Source organism: Mixophyes fleayi, chromosome 3 (genome assembly GCF_038048845.1).
Source record: "Mixophyes fleayi isolate aMixFle1 chromosome 3, aMixFle1.hap1, whole genome shotgun sequence".
Taxonomy (NCBI): domain Eukaryota; kingdom Metazoa; phylum Chordata; class Amphibia; order Anura; family Limnodynastidae; genus Mixophyes; species Mixophyes fleayi.
The window spans coordinates 71,489,391-71,496,890 of record NC_134404.1 but is presented as its reverse complement, the minus strand read 5'-3'; the positions used below and the strand labels follow the sequence as shown (position 1 = coordinate 71,496,890).

General features: G+C 45.5%; 4 non-coding genes and 28 pseudogenes across 4 annotated transcripts; all 32 read right to left on the bottom strand.

The window, feature by feature from the left end:
* Positions 1–248: 248 nt before the first annotated feature.
* On the bottom strand, positions 249–367 carry LOC142146247 (5S ribosomal RNA). Its single transcript, XR_012689946.1, has one exon. It is a non-coding gene; the product is annotated as a 5S ribosomal RNA (ribosomal RNA).
* An 81-nt stretch (positions 368–448) lies between these two features.
* Positions 449–567, bottom strand: LOC142147430 (5S ribosomal RNA). The gene has a single exon (XR_012690578.1). It is a non-coding gene; the product is annotated as a 5S ribosomal RNA (ribosomal RNA).
* Positions 568–649: 82 nt separating this feature from the next.
* LOC142146266 (5S ribosomal RNA) lies at positions 650–768 on the bottom strand (annotated as a pseudogene).
* An 80-nt stretch (positions 769–848) lies between these two features.
* LOC142146379 (5S ribosomal RNA) lies at positions 849–967 on the bottom strand (annotated as a pseudogene).
* Positions 968–1,049: 82 nt separating this feature from the next.
* Positions 1,050–1,168, bottom strand: LOC142145625 (5S ribosomal RNA; annotated as a pseudogene).
* Positions 1,169–1,420: 252 nt separating this feature from the next.
* LOC142146037 (5S ribosomal RNA) lies at positions 1,421–1,539 on the bottom strand (annotated as a pseudogene).
* An 82-nt stretch (positions 1,540–1,621) lies between these two features.
* LOC142146799 (5S ribosomal RNA) lies at positions 1,622–1,740 on the bottom strand (annotated as a pseudogene).
* An 81-nt stretch (positions 1,741–1,821) lies between these two features.
* Positions 1,822–1,940, bottom strand: LOC142145325 (5S ribosomal RNA; annotated as a pseudogene).
* An 81-nt stretch (positions 1,941–2,021) lies between these two features.
* LOC142145537 (5S ribosomal RNA) lies at positions 2,022–2,140 on the bottom strand (annotated as a pseudogene).
* An 81-nt stretch (positions 2,141–2,221) lies between these two features.
* LOC142146296 (5S ribosomal RNA) lies at positions 2,222–2,340 on the bottom strand (annotated as a pseudogene).
* An 82-nt stretch (positions 2,341–2,422) lies between these two features.
* LOC142147891 (5S ribosomal RNA) lies at positions 2,423–2,541 on the bottom strand (annotated as a pseudogene).
* Positions 2,542–2,621: 80 nt separating this feature from the next.
* On the bottom strand, positions 2,622–2,740 carry LOC142146697 (5S ribosomal RNA; annotated as a pseudogene).
* Positions 2,741–2,987: 247 nt separating this feature from the next.
* LOC142145762 (5S ribosomal RNA) lies at positions 2,988–3,106 on the bottom strand (annotated as a pseudogene).
* An 81-nt stretch (positions 3,107–3,187) lies between these two features.
* Positions 3,188–3,306, bottom strand: LOC142145647 (5S ribosomal RNA; annotated as a pseudogene).
* Positions 3,307–3,388: 82 nt separating this feature from the next.
* Positions 3,389–3,507, bottom strand: LOC142146861 (5S ribosomal RNA). The gene has a single exon (XR_012690042.1). It is a non-coding gene; the product is annotated as a 5S ribosomal RNA (ribosomal RNA).
* Positions 3,508–3,788: 281 nt separating this feature from the next.
* LOC142146798 (5S ribosomal RNA) lies at positions 3,789–3,907 on the bottom strand (annotated as a pseudogene).
* An 82-nt stretch (positions 3,908–3,989) lies between these two features.
* On the bottom strand, positions 3,990–4,108 carry LOC142145324 (5S ribosomal RNA; annotated as a pseudogene).
* Positions 4,109–4,189: 81 nt separating this feature from the next.
* On the bottom strand, positions 4,190–4,308 carry LOC142145536 (5S ribosomal RNA; annotated as a pseudogene).
* Positions 4,309–4,389: 81 nt separating this feature from the next.
* LOC142145758 (5S ribosomal RNA) lies at positions 4,390–4,508 on the bottom strand (annotated as a pseudogene).
* An 82-nt stretch (positions 4,509–4,590) lies between these two features.
* LOC142145136 (5S ribosomal RNA) lies at positions 4,591–4,709 on the bottom strand (annotated as a pseudogene).
* Positions 4,710–4,789: 80 nt separating this feature from the next.
* On the bottom strand, positions 4,790–4,908 carry LOC142146696 (5S ribosomal RNA; annotated as a pseudogene).
* Positions 4,909–5,155: 247 nt separating this feature from the next.
* On the bottom strand, positions 5,156–5,274 carry LOC142145589 (5S ribosomal RNA; annotated as a pseudogene).
* An 81-nt stretch (positions 5,275–5,355) lies between these two features.
* LOC142146048 (5S ribosomal RNA) lies at positions 5,356–5,474 on the bottom strand (annotated as a pseudogene).
* Positions 5,475–5,556: 82 nt separating this feature from the next.
* Positions 5,557–5,675, bottom strand: LOC142146853 (5S ribosomal RNA). The gene has a single exon (XR_012690040.1). It is a non-coding gene; the product is annotated as a 5S ribosomal RNA (ribosomal RNA).
* A 280-nt stretch (positions 5,676–5,955) lies between these two features.
* LOC142146718 (5S ribosomal RNA) lies at positions 5,956–6,064 on the bottom strand (annotated as a pseudogene).
* An 82-nt stretch (positions 6,065–6,146) lies between these two features.
* LOC142146396 (5S ribosomal RNA) lies at positions 6,147–6,265 on the bottom strand (annotated as a pseudogene).
* An 83-nt stretch (positions 6,266–6,348) lies between these two features.
* LOC142146129 (5S ribosomal RNA) lies at positions 6,349–6,467 on the bottom strand (annotated as a pseudogene).
* An 81-nt stretch (positions 6,468–6,548) lies between these two features.
* Positions 6,549–6,668, bottom strand: LOC142145742 (5S ribosomal RNA; annotated as a pseudogene).
* An 82-nt stretch (positions 6,669–6,750) lies between these two features.
* LOC142145482 (5S ribosomal RNA) lies at positions 6,751–6,869 on the bottom strand (annotated as a pseudogene).
* An 85-nt stretch (positions 6,870–6,954) lies between these two features.
* LOC142145786 (5S ribosomal RNA) lies at positions 6,955–7,073 on the bottom strand (annotated as a pseudogene).
* An 80-nt stretch (positions 7,074–7,153) lies between these two features.
* Positions 7,154–7,273, bottom strand: LOC142146408 (5S ribosomal RNA; annotated as a pseudogene).
* Positions 7,274–7,355: 82 nt separating this feature from the next.
* LOC142145959 (5S ribosomal RNA) lies at positions 7,356–7,474 on the bottom strand (annotated as a pseudogene).
* Between the last annotated feature and the right edge of the window lie 26 nt (positions 7,475–7,500).

Genomic DNA, 7,500 nt, shown 5'->3' with positions numbered 1-7,500 from the left:
ACCTGGTATTCAGGGTGGTTTGGCTGTAGGTATTGATTTCTTATTGACCTACATCTCTTATACATCTCAAAACCAGCATTGAAGGAAGCCGGAACAAGAGAGAAAATGAAAAGGCCTACAGCACCTGGTATTCCCAGGTGGTCTCTCACGGTGGTTTGGCTGTAGGTATTGATTTCTTATTGACCTACATCTCTTATACATCTCAAAACCAGCATTGAAGGAAGCCAGAACAAGAGAGAAAAAATAGAGGCCTACAGCACCTGGTATTCCCAGGTGGTCTCCCATCCAAGTACTAACCAGGCCCAGCCCTGCTTAGCTACCAAGATCAGCTGAGATTGGGCTTGTTCAGGGTGGTGTGGCTGTAGGTATTGCTTTCTTAATGACCTACATCTCTTATACATCTCAAAACCAGCATTGAAGGAAGCCGGAACAAGAGAGAAAAAGAAAAGGCCTACAGCACCTGGTATTCCCAGGTGGTGTACCATCCAAGTACTAACCAGGTCCGGCCCTGCTTAGCTTCCAAGATCAGACGAGATTGGGCTTTTTCAGGGTGGTGTGGCTGTAGGTATTGGTTTCCTACTGACCTACATTTCTTATACATCTCAAAACCAGCATTGAAGGAAGCCAGAACAAAAGAGAGAAAAAAAAAAGCCTACAGCACCTGGTATTCGCAGGTGGTCTCCCACCCAAGTACTAACCAGGCCTGGCTATGTTTAGTTTCCAAGATCAGACGAGATTGAGCTTGTTCAGGGTGGTGTGACTGTAGGTATTTGTTTCCTTTTGACCTACATCTCCTATAATCTCAAAACCAGCATTGAAGGAAGCCGGAACAAGAGAGAAAAAAAAAAGGCCTACAGCACCTGGTATTTCCAGGTGGTCTCCCATCCAAGTACTAACCAGGCCCGGCCCTGCTTAGCTTACAAAATCAGACAAGATTGTGCTTGTTCAGGGTGGAGTGGCTTTAGATATTTGTTTCCTAATGACCTACATCTCTTATACATCTCAAAACCAGCATTGAAGGAAGCCGGAAGAAGAGAAAAAAAAAAAAAAGCCTACAGCACCTGGTATACCCAGGTGGTCTGCCATCCAAGTACTAACCAGGTCCGGCCCTGCTTAGCTTCCAAGATCAGACGAGATTAAGCTTGTTCAGGGTGGTGTGGCTGTAGGTATTGGTTTCCTACTGACCTACATTTCTTATACATCTCAAAACCAGCATTGAAGGAAGCCAGAACAAAAAAGAGAAAAAAAAAAAGGCCTGCAGCACCTGGTATTCCCAATTGCTTAGCTTCCAAGATCAGACGAGATTAGGCTTGTTCAGGGTGGTGTGGCTGTAGATATTGGTTTCCTACTGACCTACATCTCTTATACATCTCAAAACCAGCATTGAAGGAAGCCAGAACAAGAGAGAAAAAAAAATAAAGGCCTACAGCACCTGGTATTCCCAGGTGGTCTCCCATCCAAGTACTAACCAGGCCCAGCCCTGCTTAGCTTCCCCAATCAGATGAGATTGTGCTTGTTCAGGGTGGAGTGGCTGTAGATATTGGATTCCAAATCACCTACATCTCTTATAAATCTCAAAACCAGCATTGAAGGAAGCCAGAACAAGAGAAAAAAAAAAAAAGGCCTACAGCACCTGGTATTCCCAGGTAGTCTGCCATGCAAGTACTAACCAGGCCTGGCCCTGCTTAGCTTCCTAGATCAGCCGAGATTAGTCTTGTTCAGGGTGGTGTGGCTGTAGGTATTGATTTTCTATTTACCTACATCTATTATACATCTGAAAATCAGCATTGAAGGAAGCCGGAACAAGAGAGAAAAAAAAAAGGCTTACAGCACCTTGTATTCCCAGGTGGTCTCCCATCCAAGTACTAACCAGGTCCAGCCCTGCTTAGCTTCCAAGATCAGACGAGATTGGACTTTTTCAGGGTGGTGTGGCTGTAGGTATTGGTTTACTAATAACCTACATCTCTTATACATCTGAAAACCAGCATTGAAGGAAGCCGGAACAAGAGAGAAAAAAAAAAGGCCTACAGCACCTGGTATTCCAAGGTGGTCTCCCATCCAAGTACTAACCAGGCCCAGCACTGCTTAGCTTACAAGATCAGATGAGATTGAGCTTGTTCAGGGTGGAGTAGCTGTAGATATTTGTTTCCTAATGCCCTACATCTCTTATACATCTCAAAACCAGCATTGAAGGAAGCCGGAACACGAGTGAAAAAAAAAAAGCTTACAGCACCTGGTATTCCCAGGTGGTCTCCCATTCACATACTAACCAGGCCTGGACCTGCTTAGCTTCCAAGATCAGACGAGATTGGGCTTGTTCAGGGTGGTGTGGCTGTAGGTATTGGTTTCCTATTGACCTACATCTCTTATACATCTCAAAACCAGCATTGAAGGAAGCCGAAACAAGAGAGAAAAAAATAAAGGCCTACAGCACCTGGTATTCCCAGGTGGTCCCCCATCCAAGTACTAACCAGGCACAGCCTTGCTTAGCTACCAAGATCAGATGAGATTGGGCTTGTTCAGGGTGGTGTGGCTGTAGGTATTGCTTACCTAATGACCTACATCTCTTATACATCTCAAAACCAGCATTGAAGGAAGCCGGAACAAGAGAGAAAAAAAAAAGCCTACAGCACCTGGTATTCCTAGGTGGTCTCCCATCCAAGTAGTAACCAGGCCTGGCCCTGCTTAGCTTCCAAGATGAGATGAGATTGGGCTTGTTCAAGGTGGAGTGGCTGTATATATAGGTTTCCTAATGACCTAAATCTCTTATACATCTCAAAACCAGCATTGAAGAAGGCCGGAACAAGAGGGAAAAAAAAAAGGCCTGCAGCACCTGGTATTCCCAATTGCTTAGCTTCCAAGATCAGACGAAATTAGGCTTGTTCAGGGTGGTGTCGCTGTAGGTATTGGTTTCCTACTGACCTACATCTCTTATACATCTCAAAACCAGCATTGAAGGAAGCCGGAACAAGAGAGAAAAAAAAAAAGGCCTACAGCACCTGATATTCTCAGGTGGTCTCCGATCCAAGTACTAACCAGGCCCGGCCCTGCTTAGCTTCCAAGATCAGACCAGATTGGGCTTGTTCAGGGTAGTGTGGCTGTAGGTATTGTTTTCCTATTGACCTACATCTCTTATACATCTAAAAACCAGCATTGAAGGAAGCCGGAACACGAGTGAAAAAAAAAAAGCCTACAGCACCTGGTATTCCCAGGTGGTCTCCCATTCAAGTACTAACCAGGCCTGGACCTGCTTAGCTTCCAAGATCAGACGAGATTGGGCTTGTTCAGGGTGGTGTGTCTGTAGGTATTGGTTTCCTATTGACCTACATCTCTTATACATCTCAAAACCAGCATTGAAGGAAGCCGGAACAAGAGAGAAAAAAATAAAGGCCTACAGCACCTGGTATTCCCAGGTGGTCCCCCATCCAAGTACTAACCAGGCACAGCCCTGCTTAGCTACCAAGATCAGATGAGATTGGGCTTGTTCAGGGTGGTGTGGCTGTAGGTATTGCTTACCTAATGACCTACATCTCTTATACATCTCAAAACCAGCATTGAAGGAAGCCGGAACAAGAGAGAAAAAAAAAGGCCTACAGCGCCTGGTATACCCAGGTGGTCTCCCATACATGTACTAACTAGGCCTGGCGCTGCTTATCTTTCAAGATCGGACGAGATTGTGCTTGTTCAAGGTGGAGTGGCTGTAGGTGTTGGTTTCCTATTGACCTACATCTCTTATACATCTCAAAACCAGCATTGAAGGAAGCCGGAACAAGAGAAAAAAAAAAAAAGGCCTACAGCACCTGGTATTCCCAGGTAGTCTGCCATGCAAGTACTAACCAGGCCTGGCCCTGCTTAGCTTCCTAGATCAGCCGAGATTAGTCTTGTTCAGGGTGGTGTGGCTGTAGGTATTGATTTTCTATTTACCTACATCTATTATACATCTGAAAATCAGCATTGAAGGAAGCCGGAACAAGAGAGAAAAAAAAAAAGGCTTACAGCACCTTGTATTCCCAGGTGGTCTCCCATCCAAGTACTAACCAGGTCCAGCCCTGCTTAGCTTCCAAGATCAGACGAGATTGGACTTTTTCAGGGTGGTGTGGCTGTAGGTATTGGTTTACTAATAACCTACATCTCTTATACATCTGAAAACCAGCATTGAAGGAAGCCGGAACAAGAGAGAAAAAAAAAAGGCCTACAGCACCTGGTATTCCAAGGTGGTCTCCCATCCAAGTACTAACCAGGCCCAGCACTGCTTAGCTTACAAGATCAGATGAGATTGAGCTTGTTCAGGGTGGAGTAGCTGTAGATATTTGTTTCCTAATGCCCTACATCTCTTATACATCTCAAAACCAGCATTGAAGGAAGCCGGAACACGAGTGAAAAAAAAAAAGCTTACAGCACCTGGTATTCCCAGGTGGTTTCCCATTCAAGTACTAACCAGGCCTGGACCTGCTTAGCTTCCAAGATCAGACGAGATTGGGCTTGTTCAGGGTGGTGTGGCTGTAGGTATTGGTTTCCTATTGACCTACATCTCTTATACATCTCAAAACCAGCATTGAAGGAAGCCGAAACAAGAGAGAAAAAAATAAAGGCCTACAGCACCTGGTATTCCCAGGTGGTCCCCCATCCAAGTACTAACCAGGCACAGCCTTGCTTAGCTACCAAGATCAGACGAGATTGGGCTTGTTCAGGGTGGTGTGGCTGTAGGTATTGCTTACCTAATGACCTACATCTCTTATACATCTCAAAACCAGCATTGAAGGAAGCCGGAACAAGAGAGAAAAAAAAAAGCCTACAGCACCTGGTATTCCTAGGTGGTCTCCCATCCAAGTAGTAACCAGGCCTGGCCCTGCTTAGCTTCCAAGATGAGATGAGATTGGGCTTGTTCAAGGTGGAGTGGCTGTATATATAGGTTTCCTAATGACCTAAATCTCTTATACATCTCAAAACCAGCATTGAAGAAGGCCGGAACAAGAGGGAAAAAAAAAAGGCCTGCAGCACCTGGTATTCCCAATTGCTTAGCTTCCAAGATCAGACGAAATTAGGCTTGTTCAGGGTGGTGTCGCTGTAGGTATTGGTTTCCTACTGACCTACATCTCTTATACATCTCAAAACCAGCATTGAAGGAAGCCGGAACAAGAGAGAAAAAAAAAAAGGCCTACAGCACCGGATATTCTCAGGTGGTCTCCGATCCAAGTACTAACCAGGCCCGGCCCTGCTTAGCTTCCAAGATCAGACCAGATTGGGCTTGTTCAGGGTGGTGTGGCTGTAGGTATTGTTTTCCTATTGACCTACATCTCTTATACATCTAAAAACCAGCATTGAAGGAAGCCGGAACACGAGTGAAAAAAAAAAAGCCTACAGCACCTGGTATTCCCAGGTGGTCTCCCATTCAAGTACTAACCAGGCCTGGACCTGCTTAGCTTCCAAGATCAGACGAGATTGGGCTTGTTCAGGGTGGTGTGTTTGTAGGTATTGGTTTCCTATTGACCTACATCTCTTATACATCTCAAAACCAGCATTGAAGGAAGCCGGAACAAGAGAGAAAAAAATAAAGGCCTACAGCACCTGGTATTCCCAGGTGGTCCCCCATCCAAGTACTAACCAGGCACAGCCCTGCTTAGCTACCAAGATCAGATGAGATTGGGCTTGTTCAGGGTGGTGTGGCTGTAGGTATTGCTTACCTAATGACCTACATCTCTTATACATCTCAAAACCAGCATTGAAGGAAGCCGGAACAAGAGAGAAAAAAAAAGGCCTACAGCGCCTGGTATACCCAGGTGGTCTCCCATACATGTACTAACTAGGCCTGGCGCTGCTTATCTTTCAAGATCGGACGAGATTGTGCTTGTTCAAGGTGGAGTGGCTGTAGGTGTTGGTTTCCTATTGACCTACATCTCTTATACATCTCAACACCAGCATTGAAGGAAGCCAGAACAAGAGAGAAAAAAAAAAGGCCTACAGCACCTGGAATTCCCAGGTGGTCTCCCACTTAAATACTAACCAGGCCCGGCCCTGCTTAGCTTCCAAGATCAGGCTTGTTCAGGGTGGTGTGGCTGCAGGTGTTGGTTTCCTATTGACCTACATCTCTTATACATCTCAAAACCAGCATTGAAGGAAGCCGGAACAAGAGAGAAAAAAATAAAGGCCTAGAGCACCTGGTATTCCCAGGTCGTCTCCCATAAAAGTACTAACCAGGTACAGCCCTGCTTAGCTACCAAGATCAGACGAGATTAGGCTTGTTCAGGGTGTTGTGGCTGTAGGTATTGCTTGTCTAATGACCTACATCTCTTATACATCTCAAAACCAGCATTAAAGGAAGCCAGAACAAGAGAGATAAAAAAAAAAGGCCTATAGCACCTGGTATTCCCAGGTGGTCTCCCACCCAAGTACTAACCAGGTCCAGCCCTGCTTAGCTTCCAAAATGAGACAAGATTGGGCTTTTTCAGGGTGGTGTGGCTGTAGGTATTGGTTTCCTAATGACCTACATCTCTTAAACATCTCAAAACCAGCATTGAAGGAAGCCGGAACAAGAGAGAAAAAAAAAAAGCCTACAGCACCTGGTATTCCCAGGTGGTCTCCCATCCAAGTACTCACCAGGCTCAGCACTGCTTAGCTTCCAAGATCAGATGAGATTGTGCTTTTTTTAGTGTGGTGTGGCTGTAGGTATTGGTTTCCTAATGATCTACATATCTTATACATCTGAAAACCAGCATTGAAGGAAGCCGGAACAAGAGAGAAAAAAAAGAAGCCCTACAGCACCTGGTATTTCCAGGTGGTCTCCGATCCAAGCACTAACCAGGCCCGGCCCTGCTTAGCTTCCAAGATCAGACGAGATTGGGCTTGTTCAGGGTGGTGTGGCTGTAGGAATTGTTTTCTTATTGACCTACATCTCTTATACATCTCAAAACCAGCTTTGAAGGAAGCCGGAACAAGAGAGGAAAAAAAAAAAAAGGCCTACAGCACCTGGTATTCCCAGGTGGTCTCCCATCCAAGTACTAACCAGGCCCGGCTCTGCTTAGCTTCCAAGATCAGACGAGATTGTGCATGTTCAGGTTGGTGTGGCTGGAGATATTGGTTACCTAATGAAATACATCTCTTATACATCTGAAAACCAGCATTGAAGGAAGCCGGAACAAGAGAGAAAAAAAAAGGCCTACAGCACCTGGTATTCCCAGGTGGTCTCCCATCCAAGTACTAACCAGGTCTGACTCTGTTTAGCTTCCAAGAGCAGATGAGATTGCGCTTTTTTTAGTGTGGTGTGGCTGTAGGTATTGGTTTCCTAATGATCTACATATCTTATACATCTGAAAACCAGCATTGAAGGAAGCCGGAACAAGAGAGAAAAAAAAGAAGCCCTACAGCACCTGGTATTTCCAGGTGGTCTCCCATCCAAGCACTAACCAGGCCCAGCCCTGCTTAGCTTCCAAGATCAGACGAGATTGTGCTTGTTCAAGGTGGATTGGCTGTAGATATTGGTTTCCTAATGATCTACATCTC